A 26,415-nucleotide genomic window follows, 5' to 3' on the forward strand; every position below is an offset into this window, starting at 1 on the left:
TTAAAGAACTATTATCTGAATACATTTCAAATCTTGGGAGAAATATACATATCCTGGTACAGAAAGCTCAAAGAATTCCTAGAAAGACCAAACCAAAGAATGTCAATATAAGATACTGTATAATCAAAATATTAAATGTCAATGAAATAATTTTGAAAGCAGTAAGAGAAAAGTGACTCATCACATACAAGGAAAACCTTATTAAACTATGGGCATATTTCTCTGCATAAACATGGCAGTCTAGGAAAGACTGAAATGACATATTCAAAGTGCTGAAGTTAAAAACTGCCAACCAAGAATATTATATCTGGAAAAATTGTTCAAGAAGAAGAAGAAGAGGAAGAAAGAAAAGAAAGAAAGAGGAAAAGGAGGAGGAGGAGGAGTTGACCAAGACGGAGACACAGGAAGCTCTTGAACTCCCCTCCTCCAATGGAATGTACAAGTGGTTAAGCAACTTCTATATATTTAGAGAATGAGGAAATACCCACATCAAAACAAGTAGAAAAAGTTGAGACACATTCTTGCCATAAACCCCACTCCCAGAACAATTGTGAAGGAATCTCTGACTCCAAGATTCTCTTTGAGGTGTGAAGGGTTTGAAACCAACATCTAGTGCCCCTACTTTAATAATTACATCAGGGGACAAACCCCCAAAACAGAGATCTCTGGAGGTTAATGTAACTTGTGTTCATGAGATCCATATGACTACAACAAATAAAGAAGCCATTCTTGATGGGTGCATTAACATTCGCTGTGATTATCCCCTAAAAGTTCAAATAGAGGGTGCAGAAAAAGAAACCACACTTCTCCTTGGAGATCTCTGAAAAGTGTTTATCTACATAATTGAAAGCGTGTTGGCTGAGTCTATGGCTTCTAATTTAGCAGATTTCTGGAAGCTGGCTGTGAGCCTCCCTAGAAATTGGGGAAGTCTGCATATTGCTTCTCATGCCTTCTCCCTCCAGCCCACTCCAAATTGCCACTATCTCCCTGAAAGGAGTTGTCTACATAAGTGTGCCCTCCCCCCCCCAATTTATGGCCACTGACAGGGACTAGATCCTGAATCATCTCGCTCTAATAGTCAATGAGACTTCCATTCATTAGTCCCACAGGATTGTAGCAAACAAAGAAACAGTGCTTAACTATCTCTTAGGGCTTAGCACAGAGAGAGCAGGTAAAACTGCCCATTCCTCAGTCTTTTCCTGAAAGGGTTTATCTGCATACTTTAAAAGCTTGCCACCTAAGGGCCAGGCTTCTAATATGGCAGGCATCTAGAGGTTGGCTGCGATTATCCCCAAAACTAAACTGTGTACACCTCCACAACCGTCTCCCTCTAGCCTGATACAGTAATAAAACCAAGTCATAAATAACTCCCATGAAGGAGTTGTACACATGTCTTGTGCCCCAGCTTTTACAGTTGTTGCCCAATTGACAGGTCCTAGCCAACAGAGCTTGCATTCCTGAGCCCTACATAAGTCTACAAACAAGCAGTTCTTATTAGGCACAGATGTACCACTCATGGCTATTCACCTGGGCTCAGCACAGAAGGAGCAGGGGAAATAATGTCCATCTCCTAGTTTCTGCATGGGGGCAAAATTACCTACTTTCCCAGCTACTTCCTAAAAGTTAAGCTTCTATTTAGCCTGTACTTAGGTGTTGAATGAAATCTTTCTCTTTGGGACACTGATGAGTGTTGACACACCCACAACTACTGGGAGCCACTAAGAACAAATAATACCATTTGGGCAATTACATAAGATTGATATACAACCAGAGAATAAGGTTGGGCTGATTGACAAGTTTCACTTCCTACATGAGACAAGTCTGTCAAGATTGGGAAAGATGGTTGTTGTATCTAATGTATAGAAACCAACACCAAGTCAAGGAAAATGAAAAAAAAAAAAACAGAGGTAGATGTTACACACAGAAAAATAAGATAAATCTCCAAAAGTCAACTTTAATAAAACAGGATTTGTTTGATAGAGAGTTAAAAATAATAATCATAATGATGCTCATAAGGATCAGGAAAACAATGCTTGATCAGAGTGAGAATTTCAACAAAGAGAGAAAATATTTTAAAAGTACAAAACAGAAACAACACAACTGAAGCATACAATAACTAAAGTGAACAATACACTGGAGGGGCTAAACAGCACACTACATAAAGCACAAGAAACAATCAGTAAAATCAAAGACAGTTGAATGGAATTCATTGCATTAGAGAATCAAGAGAAATTTTAAAAAATTAAAGAGTTAAGGTAGCTTAAAGGACTTACGGTATTCCAGTAAATGGACCAATATACACATTATACAAGTCCCAAAAGGAGAAGAGTGGAAAAACTAGAGAATATATTCAAAGAAATAATGGATGAAAACTTCCTTAACCAGGGAAGAGAAACACGTATCCAGATATAGGAAGCCCCAAAAGCAACAAATAAGATAACAGACACAAAGACACCTTAAAATGAAATTGTCGAAAGTGAAAGGCAAAGAAAGGATCTTAAAAGCAGCAAGAGAAAAACACCTTATTATATACAAGGGAACCCCCTTAAGACTCTAAGCAGATTTGTCAGCAGAAACTGAAGGCCAGAAGTAAGTGGGATGATGTATTGAAAGACATAAAAGGAAAAATTGCCAATCAAAAAGACTCTACCTGGCAAAGTTGTCCTCCAGAAATGGAGGTATAAAGAATTCTCCAGACGAATAAAAGCAGAAGGGGTTCATCACCTCTAAATCAGCATTACAAGAAAGGTTAAAAGGAGTTATTCAAGCTGAAACAAACACACTTGAATTAGTAACAAGAAAACGTGAATGTATAAAACTCACGGGTAAAGTAAATATATAGTTGAAATCAGAATTCTAATGTAATGGTGGTGGATAAATCACATAATTCTAGTATAAAGGTTAAAATACAAAATCATTAAAAATAAATATACAATAATTTGTCAATGGATACACAATGTAAAATGATGTACATTGTGACATCATAGACAAAATGGGAAGAGTTTTTGTATGCATTTTAATTATCAGTTTAAAATAGACTATTTTGAAATATTTTATGTTAGCTTTATGGTAACCACAAAGAATGAAAGCCTCTAATAGATACACAAAAAATATAAAGAGAAAGAAATCAAAGCATACTACTAGGGAGATCACCAAATCACATAAGAATAGAGCAAGAGAGGATGAAAAGAACAAAGGGAGAACAACAACAACAACAACAAAAAACAATTTTAAAAATGGCAATAGTTAGTCCATGTCTATGAACAGTCATTTTTAATATAAATTGATTAAATTCTTGAGTTAAAAGACAGAGTGGCTACATGTATAGAAAAATAATATACAACTACATGCTATCTACAAAAGACTCATATAAGATTTAAGGACATATAGGAACGGAAAGTGAAAAGGTGGGAAAAATAGTCAATGCTAATGAAAACCAGAATGAGCAGGAGTAGCTATACTTATATCATAGAAAACAGATTTTAAGCCAAAGCTGTAATAAAAGACAAAGAAAGCCATTGTTGTGAAAGGTGTCAATTTATTCAACACGATATAACATTTGTAAGTATTTATTCACATAACAAAGAAATGCATAAATACATAAAGCAAATATTACAGATTTGAAGGGAGAAATAGAAAGCAATAGAATGTTAGCAGAGTACTTTGATGCCTCTCTTTCAGTAATGGATAGTTCAGTTAGACAGATAATTAATAATAACGAATTGGAGTTAAATGACACATAAGACCACATGGACCTAATACACATACACAGAACATTCCATCCAACAGCACCAGACATGCTTTCTTCTCAAGTGCACATGGAACATTATTCAGAATATATCATATGTTAGGCCACAAAATAAATCCTGATAAATTTAAGAATACTGATCATGTCAAGCTTTATCTAAACAAAACAGTATAAAACTATATATAAATTAGAAAAATAAAACTAAAAAATTCACAAATATGTGAAGATTAAACCACATGTTCCTGAACAATGAACCAAAAAAGAAATCTAAAAGTACTAAAAAATTAGTGAAATTTACATGCATTAAGAAACAAAAGATCTCAAGTAAACAATTTAAATTTACACTTCAAGAAATTGGGAAAAGAATAAATTAAACCCGAAGTTAGCAGATGGGAAAAAATAAAGAGTAGAACAGAAATAAAAAAGAAATAGAAACTAGAAAGACAAAAGAAGAGATCAACAAAATGGGGTTGGTTTTTGTAAAGATCAACAAAATGGACAAATTGTTAGCTAGATTGAGAAAAAAGACAGATGACTCAAATCAATAAAATTATAAGGAAAAAGGAGAAATTAAACTGATATCACAGAAGTGCAAGAGATCACAAAAGATGACCATGAACAATTATAAGCCAAACATGTAGATATCCTAGATGAAATGAATAAATTCCTAGAAACATAGAACCAACTAAGAATAAATCATTAAGAGATAGAAAATCAGGGGAAATCAATTACCAGGAAAGGGATTGAATAAGTAATCAAAAACTTTCAAAAAAAAAAAAAGTAAAGCCCAGTACCAAAGCCTTTACTGGTGTATTCTACCCAACATTTGAAGAAAAACTAATACCAATCCTTCTCAAGTAAACTCTTCCAAAAGGGGGTAGGGGGAGAGTGAGAGAGAGAGAGAAGGAAACACATTCAAGCCCATTTTATAAGGTCAGGATCACCCTGATACAAAGCTAGACTAGCACTCTACAAGAAAAAAAATTACAGACCAATGTCCCTCATGAATCTAGATACAAAACTCTTTAGCAAAATATTAGTAAAATAAATTCAAAAGGTCACTAATAGGGTCATGCCTCATGATCAAGTGAGTATTTTCTCAGAGATGCAAGGATGGCTCAACATACAAGAATTAGTAAACATGATACACCACCTAAAAAAGGAAGGATAAGGGGCACCTGGGTGGCTCAGTTGGTTAAACATCTGACTCTTGGATTTGGCTTAGGTCGTGATCTCACAGTTTGTGAGTTCCAGCCTTATATTGGGCTCTCTGTTGACAGTACAGAGCCTGCTTGGGATTCTCTCTCTCTCTCTCTCTCTCTCTCTCTCTCTCTCTCTCAGTACAGAGCCTGCTTGGGATCCTCTCTCTCTCTCTCTCTCTCTCTCTCTCCCTGCCCCTCCCCAACTTCCACTGCCTTTGTCTGTCTCAAAATAAATAAACTAAAAAATGAATAATAAAAATTATACGGTTATCTCAAGATGAAATAAAGACATCTATGGCAAACCCCACAGACAGCATAATAGTCAATGGTGAAAAGTTGAAAAATTTTTCTCTAAGATCAAGTTGCCCACTTTCATCACTTTGTTCAATATATTATTAGAAATCCCTTCTGCAGCAATTAAGCAAGAAAAAAAAGACATCTAAATTAGAAGGGAAGAATTAAAACTGTCATTGTTTTCAAATGACATGATACTATACATAAAAATCCCTAAAGACTACACCAAATGACTGTTAAAACTAACAAACAATTTCAGTAAAGTTTCAGGGTGCAAAATTAACATACAAAAATCAGTTACATCTCCATACACTAAAAACAAACTATGTGGAGAAAAAAGGAAAGCAATTCCATTTACAAAGCAACAAAAACAATAAAATGCCTAGGAATACACTTAACCAAAGAGGTGAAAGACCTATACACTGAAAGCTGTAAAGAACTGATGAATCAAATTGAAGGAGACACAAATTAGCAGAAAGATATCCCATATTTTGGGGCACCTGGATGGCTCAGTTGGTTGAGCATCCCACTTCAGCTCAGGTCATGATCTCACAGTTGGTGAGATCAAGCCCTACATTGGGCTTGCTGCTATCAGCATGGAGCCCATTTCAGATCTCTGTCCCCCTCTCTCTGCTCCTCCTCTGCTTGTGCTCTCTCAAAAAGAAAAAAAAGAAAAAAAGAAAACTTAAAAAAGAAATATATCCCATGATTATGGATTGGAAGAATAAATATTGTCAACATGTTCCTACTATTGAAGTGATCTAGAGATTTGATGAAATTCCAATCCACACATTCCAATGACTTGTTAAAAAAAATTAGGGGCGCCAGCCGGTTGAGGGTCTCACCGGCTCAGGTCATGATCTCATGGCTTGTGAGTTCGAGCCCCATTTTGGGCTCTGTGTTGATGGCTCAGATCCTGGAGCCTGCTTCAGATTCTGTCTCCATCTCTCTCTCTCTCTCTCTCTCTCTCTCTCTCTCTCTCTCTCTCTCTCTCTCAAATATAAACATTAAAAACATTTTTTTTAATTAATGTTTATTTATTTTTGAAAGAGAGAGAGAGAGACACAGAGCATTATCGCGGGTTGGGGCAGAGAGAAGGAGATGCAGAATCTGAAGCAGGCTCCAGGCTCTGAGCTGTCAGCACAGAGCCAGTGGTGGGGCTTGAACCCAGGAACCAGGAGATCCGATCTGAGCTGAAGTGGGAAGCTTCACCAACTTAGCCACCCAGGTGCCCCTCCAATGACTTTTTTAAAGATACAGAAAAATACTATCTTAAAATTTGTATGGAACCACAAAAGGCCCCAAATAGCCAAAGTAATCTTGAGAAAGTAGAATAAAGCTGGACTCATCACACTCCTTGATTTCAAACTGTATCACAAAGTGTTAGTAATCGAAACTGTATAGTAATGGCATAAAACAGACAAAAAAAATAAACCCATGCATATACAGTCAACTAATATTTCACAAGGGAGCCAAGAATACTCATGGGAAACCGTGAGTCTTATCAACAAATTTTGCTTGGAAAACTGGATATTCACATACAAAATAATGAAATTGAAACTCTATCTTACACCACTCACAAGAATTAACTTAAAATGGATTAAAGACGAAAGTGTAAGACCTGAATCTTTAAAATTGTACAATAAGTCTAAGGCAATTATTCAATGATATTGATATTTTATTTGCTAAAACATCAAACAGTATCATTTAAGAAATACCTTTATAATATTAATTGACATGCCATGTTTTTTTTTCACCGTGAAACATGAGATATAACTATTTCTGCTTATGAGGAAACACTGAAATATATGCTCCTTGAGGTTAGAGACTGTTATTTCTTCACTAATACATAGATTAAAAACAAACAAACAAACAAACAACACTTCATTCAATACTTAGTATTTCTTATGTAGAAAGAAACTAGGCAAAATAGATTTTGGCATCTTTTATTTCTCCCTTTGATTCAGAGGCAAGCCTGCAGGGACTTCTCAAAACGCCATGATTAATAAACTAAAAAAGCCTTCACTACTGAAAACTTTACTACACATTTTTAGGACTTGAATGAGTGAGGATGACAATAGTAGAAACATCCCAATAAGCAGGGAAAATTCCCTACAAGTTAGTTTATGCTATCTCCCAGAGTCAAACATGCTGTTGTAGTGAAGAAGTAAAGTGCTAAAAATAAAACCAAAAAAAAAACCCTAAAATAATTAAAATGAATGCATATAAATGTTCATTAGAAGGTAAATTTCCACAACAATGAGAGCAGCACAATTAGGTATTCATGGATGGAGGTTATGAGGCTGGAAGATAAATGATATTTGCTCAACTTTCTCCTCGGTCCATCCACAAGAATCACAGGTTTGAAGTTTTAGAATTTTTCTCCCTCCCTATTCTCTGCTCTTGTACAGAAGACTCAAGAGAAATTAAAAAGAAAAAAAAAGAAAAAGAAAAATACTTATTTTCCTTTTCAGATAAGACAGAATAGATGATAAGGTTGGGGGCAGCTGACAACTGTTTATAATCTTGTTCAGTAACCTACACTAAACAGATTGTATTTGGGATGAAATATCAGTTAGGGAGATGAGGCAAAATTGCATATAAATTTGTCCTTGTCTTCTGAAATTTACTCAAGTTTTGGCTACTAGAAACTATGAAGATCGAAATTCTTTCTCTGATTCCCTATGGAATTTTGGGTGTTGAAGCCACAAAGTTTATGAAAACATTTTTTTTCACTATTAATATTACCAAGTATGAATTACTTAGTCTATCGTCTTTGATGAGTCTTTTTGCTAAAATAAAATTGAAATTGGCATTTTTATTTATTTAAATCATTGAAAATATAATCTGGAAAATAAATGAGGTTTAAAAAAGTAAACTGAAAGAAAGCAATTATTTGTCAACTGTAAACATCCCACTTATAAAGGTAATCTTAATAACCTGAAATTCTTATAGGCAATTCTTGAGTTAATTTCTCCAACTTTGAAGGCATACTAAACTTAGGCAAAAATTAGAGAAACTTTTATCCCTTTTAAATTACATGAGATAATAGCAACTACCTGCATATAACTCTTGGGAAACACAAAGAGTTGGTGATAATTTTCTTTAGACACAACCACTAAACTATTCCATGATTGATACATATTTCTTTCCTTTAAGACAAAAACAAAAGTCAAATATGACTGGCATGGTTCCTAAGGTAGCTAGACTAGCATGGTCATACTATTTATGAATAGCCATTATATCATACTATTTAATTACAGCTGTAGAAAATATTTCAAATAAAAGATAAGAAATTAATTTTCTTAAGACTCAATTCAGCAAAATTCAACTAACATTTAATGAGGATTTTCTGGGCAATATCCTAGGTTCTAGTTATAAAGTACCAAAAAACATAATGTCAGCTCTCAAGGTTCTCTCAGTACGGTAGCAAAAAGAGCTATGTTAATCAAATAAGTACCTGATAGTGTTATGCATTAACAATAAATATCAGTATGCATACTATGTAAAAGCAGCATAGAAGAAGTAACTCACTTGGATATGAGACTTAATGAAGTTTTCACACAGTGTATGATAACTTAAAAATATTGTAAATAATTTTTCACACAGTGTATAACTTAAAAATGTTGCAAAGAATGAACAAGATTTTAAAGGAAAATCTGCCTTTGAAATTTACACTGTTGGTAAAAATCTTAAAATTATATTAAATATATTTACATATACTTACATATTCTTATATTTAAAACTCCTTTCTCTTGCCTGTAGCCTAGTTCAGAGTTTTTTTTTTTTTTATATTAAAAGATGAATAACTTCTTTGTCGTTGTTTTGGAGTTCTGTAATTAATTGTAGCAGCATCTTTAGCCCCTACCCACTGGATGTTAATAGCACCATTACCCGTTGTGACAACTAAAATCTCTCCACAAATGCTCCTAGTTGAGAGCAATCATTATTCATTTATTTAGCAGCGTATTCTTTTACTGAACCTTCTATTACTCATGTAGTAACCAGAGTATTATTTTATTGACATACTAAGGCTTTGTTCTTACTTGATTGAATTACATTCTCTTATCTACCTTTCATTGCTCAGTGCTGCAGGGATGAAATTTAATTTTAAAATGGATTTAGTTTCAAAGTGCTCAAATTTGCTTCACTGTTCTTCATTGTCAACAAATGCCAGGATGATTCAAGGAATTGTGGTTGCCAAGGTTTGTAGTTTCCAGTATTCTTGATTACAGTACAAACTAAATTTCAAAGATTCCTTTTAGATATAAAATGATAAAGGATCAGGATAGGACTTCATTCTCAGAAGAGGAAACAACCCTAAATTCAAAGGTAAGTGGCCTACTGTGAATCTTGTTTTCTGTAACATTATCCTTTGATTATTTCATGATAGTATTGGAAATACTGTCCTTTTTATCTCAGTCTGATTGGTGATCCATTCTAGTTTTTATGTGTGATCCAGGAACATTTTTGTTTGCTTCAATTTTTATGTAAATTCCAGTTAGTTAATATATATTGTAGTATTAGCTTCAGAAGTAGAATTTAGAGATTCATCACTTAACATTTAATACCAAGTGCTCATCACAAATGCCCTCCATAACACCCATCACACATTTAACCCATCCCCCCACCAACTTCCCCTCCATTAACCCTCAGTTTGTTCTCTATAGTTAAGAGTCTGTTTTATGGTGTACCACTCTTTTTTTCTTTCTCCTATGTTCATCTCTTTTGTTTCTTAAATTGACATGTGAGTGAAATCATATGGCATTTTATTTCTCTCACTGATTTATTTCGCTTATCATCATCTAGCTCCATTCATATCATTGCAAATGGAAATATTTCATTAATTTTAATGAATAATATTCCATTATATCTATATATAGAGCATATCTTCTGTATCCACTCATCAGTCAATGGACGTTGGGCTTTTTCTGTAATTTGGCTATTGCTGATAACACTGCTATAAACATAAGTGTGCGTGTGTGCTTTGAGTCTGTAATTTTATAACCTTTAGTAAATACCTAGTGGTACATTTCTGGATCATAGAGTAGTTCTATTTGTAACTTTTCCTCCTTACTATATTCCATAGTGGCTGCACCAGTATGCATTCCCAGAAACAGTGCAGAGAATTTCCCTTTCTTCACATCTTCATCAACATCTGTTAATTCTTACGTTGTTGATTTCAGCAATTCTGACAGTTGTGAGGTGATATTGTAGTTTTGATTTGTATTTCTCTGATGATGAGTGACATTGAACATCCTTTCATGTGTCTCTGGGAGATATGTCTGTCTTCTTTGGGAAAATGTCTATTCGCATTTGCCCATCTCTTAACTGGATTATTTATTTTTTGGGTGTTGAGTATGATAAGTTCTTTATAGATTTTGGATACTAATCATTTATCAGATATGTCATTTGCAAATATCTTCTCCCATTCCAAAGGTTGCCTTTTAGTTTTGTTTCCTTTATTGTGCAGAAGTTTTATTTTGATGAAGTCCCAACTTCATTTTCACTTTTGTTTCCCTTGTCTCTGGAGATGCATCTAGTAAGAAGTTGCTGTGGTTGATGTCAAAGAAGTTACTTCCTGTGTTATCCATTAGCATTTTGATGGTTTCCTGTCTCACATTTCATCCAAATTAAATTTATTTTGTGTATGGTGTGAGAAAGTGATTCAGTTTCATTCTTCAACATGTTACTATCCAGTTTTCCCACCATCATTTCTTGAAGAGACTGCCTTTTTCCATTGAATATTGCTTTGTTAAAGTTAGTTGACCATATAGCTGTGAGTGTATTTCTTAGTTTTCTGTTCTGTTCCATTAATCTATGAGTCTATTTTGTGCCAGCACCATACTGTCTTGATGACGAAAGTTATGTAATATATCTTGAAGTCCAGTATTGTGATGTCTCCAGCTTTACTTTATTTTTTTTCAAAATTGCTTTCATTATTCATGGCCCTTTGTGGTTCAATACAAATTTTATGATTTTTGTTCTAGCTCTGTAAAAAATGCTGGTGGTATTTTAATAGATATTGCATTAAATGTGTAGGTTTCTGGAGTAGTATAGATATTTTAGCAATGTTTGTTCTTTCAATCTATGAGCATCAAATGTTTTTCCATTTGTTTGTCTCATCTTCAATTTTTCCTCATTTGTTTCTCTCATCTTCAATTTCTCCCATAGCATTGTATGGTTTTCAGATTATAGATCATTTACCTCTTTTGTTAGGTTTATTCCTAGGTGTCTCATGGTTTTTGGTTCTATTGTCAATGGAATTGGTTCCTTAATTTTTTGTTCTGCTGCTTCATTACTGGTTTATAAAAATGCAACATATTTCTGCACATTGGTTTTGTGTCCTGTGACTTTACTTAATTTGTGTCTCATTTTTATCAAATTTTTGATGGAGTTTTTTATATTTTACACATACAATATCATGTAGTCAGTGAATAGTGAAAGATTGACTTATTCCTGCTGATTTGGATGCCTTTTATTTCCTTTTGTTTAATTGTTGAAGCTAAAAACTCTCAGTACTATGTTAAATAACTGGGGGAAGTGGGCATCCCTCTTTTGTTCCTGACAATAGAGGAAAAGCTCTCAGTTTTTCTCCATTGAGGATGATATTAGCTATTGTTTTTTTGTATATGACCTTTATGGTGTTGAAGTATGTTCTCTATATCCTTACTTTGTTTAGGGTTTTTATCAAGAAAGGATGCTATATTTTGTCAAATGATTTTGCTGCATCCATTGAGAGGATCATATGGCTTTTATCCTTACTTTTATTAATGTGGTATATCAGGTTGATTTACAAATATTGAACCACCCATACAACTCAGGAATAAATTCCACTTTATCACGGTGAATGATTCTTTTAATGTACTATTGGATCCAATTATCAGTATTTTGTTGAGAACTTTGGCATTCATGTTCATGATATATTGCCCTGTGATTCTCTTCTTTAGTGGGGCTTTTGTGTGGTTTTGGAATCAAAGTAATCCTTGCCTTGTAGTATGAATTTGGAAGTTTTATTTTTTGGAACACCTTGAGAAAAATAGGTATTACTTCTTCTTTAAATATTTAGTAGACTTCCCCTGGGAAGCCACCTGGCCCTAGACTTTTGTATTTTGGGAGCTTTTTGATTACTGATTCAATTTATTTGCTGCTTATCAGTCTGTTCAAGTTTTCAATTTCTTTCTGTCTCAGTTTTTGTAGTTTATAAGTTTCTAGGATTTTATTCATTTCTTCCAGTTTTCCAAACTTGTTGACATATAGTTTTTTCATAATATTCTCTTTTAATTGTTTGTATTTATGTTGTGTTGGTTGTGATTTCTCCTCTCTCATGCATGATTTCATTTGTCTGAGACATTTCTCTTTTCTTTTTCATAAATCTGGCTAGGGGTTTATTAATTTTATAAATTGTTTCAAAGAACCAGATTCTGATGTCACTGATCTGTTCTACTAGGTTTTTGTTGTTGTTGTTTCTGTGTCATTTATTTTTGCAATAATCTTTATTATTCTCCTTCTGCTGGCCTCAGGCTTCATTTATTGTTCTTTTTCTAGCCCCTTTAAGTGAAAGGGTTGCATATTTGAGATTTTTCTTGTTTCTTGATGTAAGCATGTATTTGCTATATACTTCCCTCGTAGGACTGTTTTCACTAGATTTAAAGGCTTTGGATTGTAGTGTATCATTTTCATTTGTTTCCATGTTTTTTCTCTATTTCTTTAATTTCCTGGTTGATCCATTTATTCTTTAGTAGGATATTCTTTAACCTTCATGTATTTGTGGTCTTTCCTAAATTTTTCTTGTGATTGACTTCAAGTTATATCGTGTTGTGGTCAGAACATATGAGTGGCATGATCTCATTCTTTTTTAATGTTCAAGGTCTGATTTATGATCTAGTATGTGATCTATTCTGGAGAATGTCCCATGTGCACTCAAAAAGAATGTGTATTCTGCTATTTTAGGATGAAGTGTTCTGAATATATCCGTTAAGTCCATCTGGTCCAGTGTGTCATTCAAAGCCATTGTTTCCTTGTTGATTACCTTCTTAGATGATCTGTCCATTGATGTTAGTTAGGTGTTAGTGTCTCCTGCTATTATTGTATTATCAATGGGTTCCTTTATGTTTGTTATTGTTTTATATATTTGAGTGTGCCAATTTTGAAGCATAAATATTTACAATTGTTAAATCTTGTTGGATAGTCCCCTTTATCAAGATAGAGTGCCCTTTTTCATCTCTTGTTTTAGTCTTTGGTTTAAAATCTTGTCTTATATGAGTATTGCTACTCTGACTTTCTGTTGATGTCCACTAGCCTGATAGATGGTTTTCCATCCCCTTATTTTCAATCTACAGGTGGCTTTATGTCTAAAATGAGTCTGTTGTAGACAGCATATAAATGTGTTTTTTTTTATACATTTTGAACCCTTCTCTCTTTAGATTGGAGCATTTAGTCTATTTCCATTCAGTGGTTATTATAGATAAGAATTTATTGCCATTGTATTATTTAAGTCATGGTTTCTGGAGCTTTTCTCTATTCCTTTTTAGTCATTGCCACTTTTGTTCTTTCGTTTCCACTCAGTGAGTCCTATTTAATATTTCTTGCAGGGATAGTTTAGTGGACATGAACTATTTTAGTTTTTCTTTGTCTGGGAAACTCTTTCTCTTTCATTCTATGCCAAATGATAGCCTTGCTGGGTAGTTTTCTTTGCTGCAGATTTTTTTCCATTCAATACATTGGATATATGATGTCTTTCCCTTCTCTTCTGCCAAGTTTCTGTGGAGAGATCTGCTTCTTACCTTAGTTTTCTTCCCTTGTAAGTTAGTGACTTCTAATCTTTTATATTTTTAAGCTTTTTTTTCTCATCTCTATATTTTGCAAATGTAACTATGATAAATCTTCGTATTGGTCTGCTTTTATTGATTTTGATGGGAGTTCTCTGTGCCTCCTGGATTTGGATATCTGTTTCCTTCCTCAGATTAAGGAAGTTTTCTACTATAAGTTCCTCAAATAAATCTTTCCCCTTTTCTCCTCTCTTCTTCTGGGACTCCTATGATACAAATTTCATGGAGTTGCTGTGTTCCCTATGTCTACATTCATGATCTAATTTTATTTTCCCTCTTTTTTCACCTTCATTATTTTCCATAATTTTATCTTTTATATTACATATTCATTTTTCTGCTGCTTCCATCCTTGTGGTTATTACATCCAATCAGTTTTTCATCTCAGTTTTAATATTTTTTTTTTTAAATTTTAGCCTGATTTGTTTTTAGGTCTCTTATCTCTGTGGCAAGGGACTCCCTGGTGTCCTCTATGCTTTTCTCAAGCCCAGCTAGTATCCTTATTATTGTTGCTTTAAATTCTGGAACAGGCATATAACTTACATTTGTTTTTGTTTGTGTTGTTTAGTTTTTAATTTTTTAAGTTTCTTTATTTATTTTGAGAGAGACAGAGACAGTGTGAATAGGGAAGGGGCAGTGAGGAAGACAGAGAATCCTAAGCAGGCATCACACCATTAGCGTAGAGACCAATGTGGGGCTCTAAACCATGAAACTATGAGATCATGACCTGAGCCAAAAACGAGAGTTGGATGCTTAACCAACTGGACCACTCGGGTGTCCCATATTAGTTTTCATTAGATCCCTGGTCGTGACATTTGCTTGTTCTTTCTTTTTGGATGAATTCCTCTGTCTTGGCATTTTTTATAGGTATCTGTCTTCTTCTGTGTGTAAGAAAATCCTGTTATGTTTCCTGATCCTGAGAGTAATCACTTTATGAAGAAGAGGTCATTTTCTCTCCAGGGCTTGGCTCTTCAGGAAGTGTTTCTGGTGTATACTGTGTGTGCTTTGCTGCCGTGTTTGCTGATGCTTCTCTTCCCCTGGGTCTATCCAAGGCCAGCTGGTTGAGTTTAAAAACTCCAAACATTAGGGACCTGGTCTGGTGCAGACCTGCTTTGGGCCTCTGGGGGCAGGACTTGTCACATTGTGGCTGGTGCAAGTTTGTCCCAAGGGGCAGTAGCACCAAGGCACAGAAACTTGAAATTTGGATAAAATTATAAAATGCAGCAACAAGCCAGTGTCCAGGTTAGTAAACTTCAGTAAATGTTTCTGTGCCTATACATTTTTGTTTTCTCATGACAGTCTTAGTTTATTTCTATTGCCCCAACAACTGAACCACTTGGTTGACTTTGTACAGATCTAGACAAAAACAAATTATGGTTACTGTGTATAAATATCTTAAATGCAATTTCATTTCTTGTCAGTATCTTGCAAATTTCAATGTCATCTAGCATCAGATATAAGGGAGGTGCTTAACTTAAGTGATAGACAATAAAGTTTTGTTAAAAAATTTGTCTTAATACAGTTCAAAACAGTTTTATTCAAAATAGCTTTAAATATACCTAGTTTTCCTATAAGTTTATTACTTTCCTACTTTATGAATCTATGTTTCTAGTAGTAATGGAAGAGATTTTTTATTATAATGTATATCAGTGTGTGTAATAATGCAATGTTGTTTTAAAATGTTTATATTATAAAAATAAGACAAAACTATAAACATACTTGTTTTATTGAATTAATTAAAATGATTATTTCATTAAGAAACATTTACTGTTTTACCTATTTTATCTTTAATATGTTTAACAGATTCTAAATTGTTATTTAAAATTCCTCATAAAAATACACTATCTGAGAACAATACAGCTTCCCTTTACTTTTACCATATGGGTTATAGTGTAAAATGTCAAGACGAAGGACTTTTGAGCACTATAAGCACTTCGGATTTATAGAAATCTTGAGATAGATGACTTATATTTCTATGTGCAGTATATACAACCAATAAATAAAATGACATATATGTATATTACAATGTTAAAATTCTATTCATAGACAGACCAACAGAATAATCAACAGACTATAGTAATAAAATAATACATCAAGCTTTGCACACGTCTGTAAAGGAAATCAAATTTGTGTATAATGGCAAGACTTATGGGAAATTTCATTATTTGATTTTTAATACTAACATTTCTAACAAAAATAAATAGTAAAAACATAAAAGGAACAAGTGTCAAGTAGCATGTAATTAAATGCATTACAGCACTTTAAAAGTACCAGTTTGGGGCAGAAGGCTTGAATAGACATCTATCCATAGAAGACATATAGATGCTTACAGACATGTGAAAACATGCTCATGACCGATTGTCAGGGAAGTGCAAATCAAAACCTCAAAAATATATGACCTCCTACATTTTGGAATGGTTAAAATCAACAACACAAGAAGCAACAGTTGTTGGCAAAAATATGGAGAAAGTGGAACCCTCTTGTACTGTTAGTGGGAATGCAAGCTGGTGCAGTGACTCTGGAAAACAGTATGGAGGTTCCTCAAAAAGTTTAACATAGAACTACCCTATGATCCTGCAATTGCACTACTAGGTTTTTACCCAAATGATACAAAAATACTAATTGAAAAGGACATATGCACCCAGTATTTATAGCAGTGCTATCTATGATAACCAAACTATAGAAGCAGCCCAAATGTCCACTGACAGATAAATGGATAAGAAATATGTGGTATACTTAGCCAATGCATTTCTCAACCATAAAAAGAATAAAATCTTGCCATTTGCAATGACATGGATAGAGCTAGAGAGTATTATGCTAAGTAAAATAAGTGAGAGAAAGACAAATACACTCATGTGAAATTATGAAACAAATTAGCAAAAGGAAAAATAGACATAACATATTTTATTTATTTATTCATCTATTAATTAATTAATTAATTAATTAAAATATCTTACCTATATTTTATTAATATAGAGTGATTTAGACAAAGGCAAAGGTAAGATCCTTTTTTATTATTTCATTTTTGAGAAAGAGTGAGTGCGAGTGAGTAAGGGGCAGAATGAGAGAGAGAGAGAAAATTCCATGAGGTGCAGAGAGAGATGGAGAGAGGGTGTGGAGCCTAGAGCAGTGATCAAGCCCACCAAAACCGTGAGATGAGGCTTGAGCTTATCTGGTGGGGGGTTCGAACTCACAAACATGAGATCATGAACTGAGCTGAGGTCGGATTCTTAACCATCCGAATTACCCAGGAGACCCCAAAATAGATTTTACCTATTGAGAACAAAGTGATGGTTACCAGAGGGGAGGTGAGTTGAGGATGGGTCAAATGGATAATGGAGGTTTAGGAGTGCACTTGTGATGAACACAGGATGAAGGATGCAGGTGTTAAATTACTATATTCTATACCTGAAACTAATAAAACACCGTATGTTAACTAACTGAAATTTAAAAAAAAACATTAAAAAAAAGGAAATTAATGTACAATTAGGAGCAAAATGACAAATACAATATGACAAATATAACAAATAAAATATAAATTATTATTTGGTCATCTATGAGGTGAGCTCATAATATATTTATAGCTTTATTGTTTTTTAAAAATGCATTCTCAAGTTAGCTTACATACAATGTAGTCTTGGCTTCAGGAGTAAATTCCAGTGATTCATAACTCACATGTAACACCCAGTGCTCCTCCCAACAAGTGCCCCCCTTAAAGCCCAATATCCATTTTCCCCACCCCTGTCAAACTTCAGTTTGTTTGCTGTATTTAAGAGTCTTTTATGGGGTCGCCTGGGTGGCTCAGTTGGTTAAGCATTGGACTTTGGCTCAGATGATGATCTCACAATTCATGTTCTGCCCCACATTGGGCTCTGTGCTGACAGCTCTGAACATGGAACCTGCTTCAGATTCTGTGTCTCCCCACTCTCTGCCCCTCCTTTGCTTGCATTCTCTCTCTCTCTTAAAAATAAACACTAAAGTTTTTAAAGAGTCTCTTGTGGTTTGCCTCCCGCTCTGTTTTATCTTATTTTTCCTACCCTTCCCCTTCCATCTGTTAAGTTTCTCAAATTCACATATGAGTGAAATCACACGATACCTGTCTTTCACTGACTGATTTATTTCACTTAGCATAATACCCTCCAGTTCTATCCACGTTGTTGCAAATGGCAAGATTTAATTTCTTTTGATGGCTAATATTCCATTGTACATATATACGAAATCTTCTTAATCTATTCATCAGTCGATGACCATTTGGGTTTTCTCTATAATTTAACTATTGTTGATAGCACTGCCATAAACATTGGGGAGCATATGACTCTTCAAATCAGCACTCATGTATCATTTGGTTAATTTCTAGTAGTGCAATTACTGGGTCATAGGGTATTCTTATTTTTAAGTTTTTGAGGAAACCCCACACTGTTTTCTAGACTGACTGTGCCAGTTAGCATTCCCACCAAAAGTGCAAGAGGGTGTCCCTTTCTCCACATTATCGCCAACATCTGCTCTTTCTTGAGTTGTTAATTTTAGCCACTCTGATGAGTGTGAGGTAGTATCTGAGTGTGGTTTTGATTTGTATTTCCCTGACAATGAGTGATGTTCAGCATCTTTTCATGTGTCTGTTGGCCATCTGGATGTCTTCTTTGGAAAAGTGTCTATTCATCTCTTTTGCCCATTTCTTCACTGAATTACTTGTTTCTTGGGTGCTGAGGTTGGTAAGTTCCTTATAGATTTTGAATACTAACCCTTTATCTGACGTCATTTGCAACTATCTTCTCCATTTCTGCCAATTGCCATTTAGTTTTGTTCATTGTTTCCTTTGCTGTGCAGAAGATTTTATCTTGGCGAGGTCCCAATAGTTCACTTTTGCTTTTTCCCTTGACTATAGAGACATGTCAAATAACAAGTTGCTGTGGCTGAGGTCAAAGAGGTTGCTGCCTATTTTCTCCTCAAGGATTTTGATGCTTTACTCTCTCACATTTAGGTATTTCATCCATTTTTAATTTATTTTTGCACATGGTGTAAAAAAGAGGTCTAGTTTCATTCTTCTGCATGTTGTTCTCCAGTTTTCCCAGCACGATTTGAAAAGATTCTTTTTTCCATTGGATAGTTTCTCCTGCTTTTTTGAAGATTAGTTGGTCTTATATTTGGGGGTCTAATTCTGGCTTCTCTATTCTATTCCATTGTTCTATGTGTCTGTTTTTGTGCCAATACCATACTGTCTTGATGGTTACACCTTTGTAATACAGCTTGAAGTCTGGAATTGTAGTGCCTCCATCTTGGGTTGTCTTTTTCAACATTACTTTGGGTATTTGGGATCTTTTGTGGGTCCATACGAATTTTAAGATGGCTTGTTCTGGCTCTGCGAAGAATTCTGGTGCTACTTTGATCAGGATTGCACTCCATGTGTAGATTGCTTTGGGTAGTACAAATATTTTAACAATTTTTTTTCTTTTAATCCAATAGCAGGGAATGTTTTTCTATTTCTTTGTGCTTTCTTCAATTTCTTTCATAAGCTTTCTATAGTTTTCAGGACACAGATATTTTGCCTCTTTGGTTAGATTTATTCCTAGGTATTTCATTGGTTTTGCTGCAATTGTAAATGGGATCAATTCCAGGATACCTCTTTCTGTTGCTTCATTATTAGTGTATAGAAATGTGACTGGTTTCTGTATATTGGTTTTATGTCCTATGACTTAGCTAAATTACTGTATCAGCTCTAGCAGGTTTTTTGGTGGAGTCTTTCAGGTTTTCCATGTAGAGTATCATGTCATCTCTGAAGAGTGAAAGTTTCACTTCTTCTTTGCCAATTTGGATGCCTTTCATTTAGTCTTCTTGTTTTTTTTTTATTTGTTTGTTTGTTTCCCTGATTGCTGAGGCTAGGACTTCCAACACTATGTTAAACAACAGTGGTAAGAGTGGACATCTCTGTCGTGTTCCTGATCTCAGGGGAAAAGTTCTCAGGTTTTCTTTATTGAGGATGATATCAGCTGTGGGGCTTTCATATATGGCTTTTATAAGGTTTAGGTATGTATTTTCCTTCTATCAAAAATTTCTTGAGGTTTTTTTATGAAGAAAGAGTGCTGCATTTTGTCAAATGCTTTTTCTGAATCTATTGACAAGATCATATGGTTCTTATCCTTTATTCTATTAATGTGATGTATCACATTGGTTTATTTGTGAAATTGAAACAGTCTTACAGCCCAGGAATGAATCCCACTTGATCACGGTGAAAAATTATTTTAATGTACTGTTGAATTCTATTTGCTAGTATCTCACTGAGATTTTTTGCATCCATGTCCATCAGGGATATTGGCCTATAATCCTCCTTTTTAGTGTGATCTTGTCTGCTTTTGGAGTCACAATAACACTGGCTTCATAGAATGAGTCTGGAAGCTGTCCTTCCATTTCTGTTTTTGGGAACAGTTTGAGAATAGGTATTAACCCTGCTTTAAATGTCTGTTAGAAATCCTCTGGGATGCCATTTGGCCTAGGACTCTTTGGTGGGAGATTTTTGACAACCAATTAAACTTCTTCGCTGGTTATGGGTCTGTCCAAATTCTCTATTTCTTCCTGTTAGAGATTTGGTAGTGTATGCATGTCTAGGAAATTGTCCATCTCTTCCAGATTGTCCCGGTTTTTGGCATATAATTTTTCTAGTATTCTATAATAACTATTTGTATTTCTGTGGTGTTGTGATCTCTCTTCTTTCTTTTGTGATTTTATCTACTTGGGTCCTCTATTCTTTTTGAGATGTCGTGTTTCAGGTTTATCAATTTTGCTTATTCTTTCAAAACACCAGCTCTTAAATTAATTGATCTGTTCTACTATTTTTTTAATTCTATAATGTTTAATTCTGCTCTAATATTTATTATTTCTCTTCTTCTCCTGACTTTGGGCTTTACTTGCTGCTGCCTTTTAGCTCCTTTAGGTGTAAGGTTAGGTTGTGTATGTATTTGGGACCTTTCTTGCTTCTTGAGATAGGCCTGAATTGCAATGTATTTTCCTCTTAGGACTGCTATTGCTGAATCCCAAAGGGTTTTGACTGGCATCTTTTCATTTTCCTTTGCTTCCATATATATTTTAATTTATTCTCTAATTTCCTGGTTGAATTATTTATTCTTTAGTAGTATTTTCTTTAACCTCCATGTATTTGGGGGCTTTACAAATTGTTAATTGTGGTTTATGTCAAGCTTCATAGCATTTTGATCTCAAATCCTGCATAGTATGATTTAATTCTTTTTATACTTGTTAAGGGATGTTTTGTGACCCAGTACATCATCTATTTTGGAGAAGGTTTAATGTGCACTAGGAAAGAAGCATATTCTGCTGCTTTAGAATTAAAAGTTCTGAATATATCTAAGTCCATTCTTGTCCAATGTCAGTCAGAGCCTTTGTTTCTTTATTGATTTTATGCCTAGATGATCTGTCCAATGCTTTCAGTGGAGTATTGAGGTCCCCTACTGTGGCACCTGGGTGGCTCAGTCAGTTGAGTGTCCCACTTCTGCTCAGGTTATTATCTCATGGTTTGTGAGTTCAAGCACCTTGTTGGGCTCTGTCCTGACAGCTCAGAGCCTGGAGCAGCTTCAGATTGTCTTCCTCTCTTTCTGCTCCTCTCTCCCCCACTTTCTTTCAAAAATAAACTTAAAAAAACCATTTAAAAATAAAAAAAAATAAAGTCCCCTACTATTATGGTATTATTATCAAATTTGTGGTTGTTATTAATTAATTTATATATTTAAGTTATTCCACATTGGGGGCATAAAATTACAATTTTTTGGCTCTTTTAGACACCTTAATTATTACACAATGCCCTTCTTCAACTTTTTTCCAGTCTTTGTTTTAAAATCTAGTTTGTCTGATATAAGTATGGCTATTCCAGCTTTCTTTTGACTTCCAGTAGCATGATGGTTCTACATCCCATTACTTTCAATCTGCAGGTGTCCTTAAGTCTAAAATGAGTCTCACGTGGGAAGCATATAAATGGACTTGTTTTTTTTATTTCTAATCCACTCTGACACTCTATGTCTTTTGATGGGGGCATTTTGTTTATTTACATTCAGAATGATTATTGAAAGGTAGGTATTTAGTGCCATTTGCGTTATATGTAAGTCTTGTGCTTCTGATGATGTCTCTGGTCCTTTATGGTCTTTGTTGCTTTGCACTCAAGAGTCCCCCTTAGGATTTCCTGCAAGGTGTTTTAGTGACAATAAACTTTTTAGCTTTTGTTTGTTTGGGAAAGTCTTTATCTCTCCTTCTATTCTGAATGACAGCCTTGCTGGATATAGGATTCTTGGCTGCATATTTTTACTAATGAGCACAGTAAAAATTTCATGCCACTCCCTTCTGGCTTGCCAAGTTTCAGTGGACAGGTTTGCCACTAACATTATGTGTCCCCCTTTTTAGGTTAAGGATCTTTTGTCCATAGTTGCTTTTAGAATTCTCTCCTTATCTTTGTATTTTGTCAGCCTCACTATGATATGTCCTGGTGTTGACCTGTTTTTGTTAATTTTGAAGGTAGTTTTCTGTGCTTCTTTTACTTGGATGCCTGTTTACTTCCCTGATTAAGGATGTTCTCACCTATAATTTGTTCAAATAAACCTCTGCCTCTTTTCTGCTTCTTCAATCCTCACTTTCACTGCATCTAATTTATAGCATTTTAAAATTCATCCTGACTAGTTCTTAGTTCTCTGATATCTGCAGCAAGTGTTTCTCTGATATCTTCTATCATTCTTTCAAGCCCAGCTAGTAGTCTTATGACTGCTATTCTACATTAGTGTTCATATATATTGTTTGTATCTGTTTTGAGTAAGACTCTTGCTGTAATTTTGTAATTTCCTCTTGACCTTTCTTTTGGGGCAAATCCTACATCTTTTCATTTTGCTACGTTACTGTCTTTTGCTTTTTTCAAACACTTGTTATGTGCCCTGCACCTGAGAGTACTATTATATTCCAAAGGGGTCATACAGTCTCCATGGCATGGAATTCCAGGAAATCTTTCTGCTGTGTGTTGCATGAACTCTGTTGTTGCATTGTGGCTGCTCTTTCCCACTAGCCAGTCCTCTACAGAACTCCTCCTTGCTTTCATTGGTGGAGTGTTTGGACCTTTAATTAGGTATGTTTTGATTTGCATGTTGAAACAACCCTGGGAAAAAATAAATGGGGGAAGCCTTATCTCTTAAAATGAGCAAAAGGAAACACAGAGAAACACAAAAGGTTACACAAGAAAACCAAACTAAGAATCAAAAAACTATAAGCATGATTCCAGAGAAAGAGAAAGAAAAATAAAAACAAAGAAAGAAGAAGAAAAGCAGAAGAAAAAAGAAGGAAAAAAGGATAAGTGAGCTTGACCGAAAAAAGATCAAAAGACATGATGAAAAAACTAATAAAAAATGATATGAGCTTGATTCCAAAAGAAAACAAGAAGAGGGAGGAGAAAAAGAAAAAAAAGAATTTTCTGTTAGGGGTGGTGTCTATACTGGTCTGAAGGAGAGGCCAGCTCAGTTGGGTCAAATTCAGTCTTGCCCCAATAAATAAGCAATTGCCTGCCATGGAGGGGCAAGGTATAGTGTAACCAGGTCCTGCCTCCACTGCGGGCTGCTGTGTTATTCTTTGAAGTCTTATCATGTTCTTGTTGGGGGGAGAAGAATGGCATCACCTCAATCTTTCATCCCTAGACTGGGGATCTCAGCACCTGTTTAGGCAGACGTCACAGAATAGTGAGGGCAGTTAGCTCTCCCTATGCCTCCAGTATCTTGTGCTTCTCCTTGGCATTCAGATGGGATTCAAAACCCAAAGTCTTAAAGGACCCCACACAGCATGGCTCTGCTTCCCTGCCCCAGAGTAGAACCTCTCTACCTTGCTGATGAAAGGCCTTTAGCTGGTACCTGCAGAGTCTTTTGTCCTTGGGGAAGCAATAAGCCTTCTTCCAAAAGTACACTATGAGGGGGACTGTTCCCTCCCACTGTGCCCCAGAGATCACCAACACTCTGGAGCCAGCTCCCTCCCTCACTAGGACCATGCCTGTAGCTCCACTCCAGAGACAATTGTGCACTTCCAAAACCTCAGAGTTTGAGCTCCAGAAGTTGTTTAAAAAAAGAAACAAACAAACAAACAAAAAACTGGGGCACACAGTACTTCCTGTTCCCCAGTCCATGGTCCAGAGAGGTTTTCCTCTTGCGCTAACTCGATGCTTCACTATCTGGGCCGCTCTCTCTCTCCTTTTGTCTCTCCATGGAAAGAGTTCCCTGCCCTCCATCACTCTGCCATTTTCTCTTTCCTATCCCAATCCACACACTTTGCACTTGCCATGTCCCCCTCCAACTGTGGAGATCCTTCTGTTGTTCTGCAGTTCGATTTCCTGGGTTTTACAAGTAATCCGATCCCAATCCAGTTGTGTTCAAGGCATGTCACAAGCCCAGGGTCCCCCTACTTCTTACCATCTTAAATCCTTTATTACTTGGCATTTATTTTCTTTTTCTAATGTTTGTTTTTGAAAGAGAAAGAGATGGAGGACAAGTGGGGGAAGGACAGAGAGAGACACATATAGAACGTGAAGGAGGTTCCAAGCTCTGACCTGTTAGCACAGAGCCTTATGCAGGGCTTGAACTCACAGACCATGAGATCATGACTTGAGCCGAAGTTGGAAACTTAACCAACTAGGCATCCAGGTGCCCCTTACTTTCCATTTCTAAAAAATTAAGATGAAATTAGGAAAATAAGAAATAGTAAGGATAAAATTGAAGAAAATATTTTATATTAGTATTATATTATATATTTAAATTTTTATATTAATATATCAATATTAATTTCTATTTTGAAATTAAATCCTGTAAGATAACTCATGAGAAGTATTAACGGAGTTACATGTGTTGTTTTTTTAATTGATAAATGTTAGTGATACAGAAAAATATAATATAATATAATCAATATAGTACAGTTAATATAATGTAATCAATATAGTACAGTTAATATAATTATTAATGTAATATAGTATTATGTTTTTTCATTGAATTCTTTCCCTTTAGAGCTTTTTAAAAATGTTTTTTTTTTATTTTTGAGAGAGAAAGAAAAAGAGACATCATGAGCAGGGGATGGGCAGAGAAAGAGGGAAAACAGAATATGAATCAGGCTCTAAGCTCTGAGCAAAATGGGGCTTGAATTCATGAACTGTGTGATCATATCCTGAGCTGAATTCGGATGCGTAACTGACTGAGCCACTCAGGTGCCCCTGAATTATTTCCTATATTCACTCATCAATTATATTCTTATGTGCTGTTTCTTCCCCTGAAAAGTTTATTTGCCTCTTGCACCTTTTATGTGACTAGTAATGATGTCCAAGAAGTCAAATATATCAAGTAGAAAAAATTGTATGATAGTCTGAAAAATATTTGAGTATTATAAAACATTTCAGCTAATTCCAACATTTTAAAATATTAATGGAAGCAGTTATATTAGAGCCACGAATAGAGGCTTTTCTTATATTGTTCATCATACATAATACAGAAAAAGTTAAATCTGATTAAATAGATACATTCTGATGACCATTTACATAAACCAGCTGCAGCTATTCTTTAGTTTATATGACCATCACAGATGATTCTTCAAAAATGATTAAAGAATTTGGAAATAGTAGTATATCATTAAGGCAGCCAGAATTACAACATCAACAGTGTCAGTCTTTAGAATTTTGAGGCAATCTATAGACAGTCATAGCTTACACTTTAGATTTTAAAATTCATCTAAATATGTAAAATACAACACAAATACATAGCTTCATAATATCAGCTAAAATGATTTATTGCATATGTTGTTATATTAGAAAGGACACTGTTCATGCTTTAGTATATGATATCCACACAATACCTCACACTCTTGCTGTAAATATATATTTCTTTAATTGTTGGAAACTAGACTAATTTATAAAAGTGAATTGATTTCTCAATTCACTCATTTCTCTATAAAAAATCAAATAAAGAACTTAAATTAAATAACAAATATCCTCCCAAAATTTTGTAACTGCATTACAAAGGTACAAATTCTACAGTACTGGAATAATAGATCACAACACTAGAATAACAGTCTTAGAATATAATTAATGTGAATCATATGTTGTTCATATGATGAATCGTTGTGTGATTTATATTCAGACTTAGGAAAATGGCTTATTAAGAATTACTATAAAAGGAAAGAGATACTTTTTTTTTCCAAAAGAAAACTTTATGAAATAAAAGATATTATGAAGTAAACCATACAGTGTAAAGAAGGAGATACTTTGTATAAGAAAAAAGTACTTTATTTATTTACATAGCATTAGAAACATGAAAATTCAAAGTTTTACCACTTA

Source organism: Neofelis nebulosa, chromosome X, assembly GCF_028018385.1.
Source record: "Neofelis nebulosa isolate mNeoNeb1 chromosome X, mNeoNeb1.pri, whole genome shotgun sequence".
Taxonomy (NCBI): domain Eukaryota; kingdom Metazoa; phylum Chordata; class Mammalia; order Carnivora; family Felidae; genus Neofelis; species Neofelis nebulosa.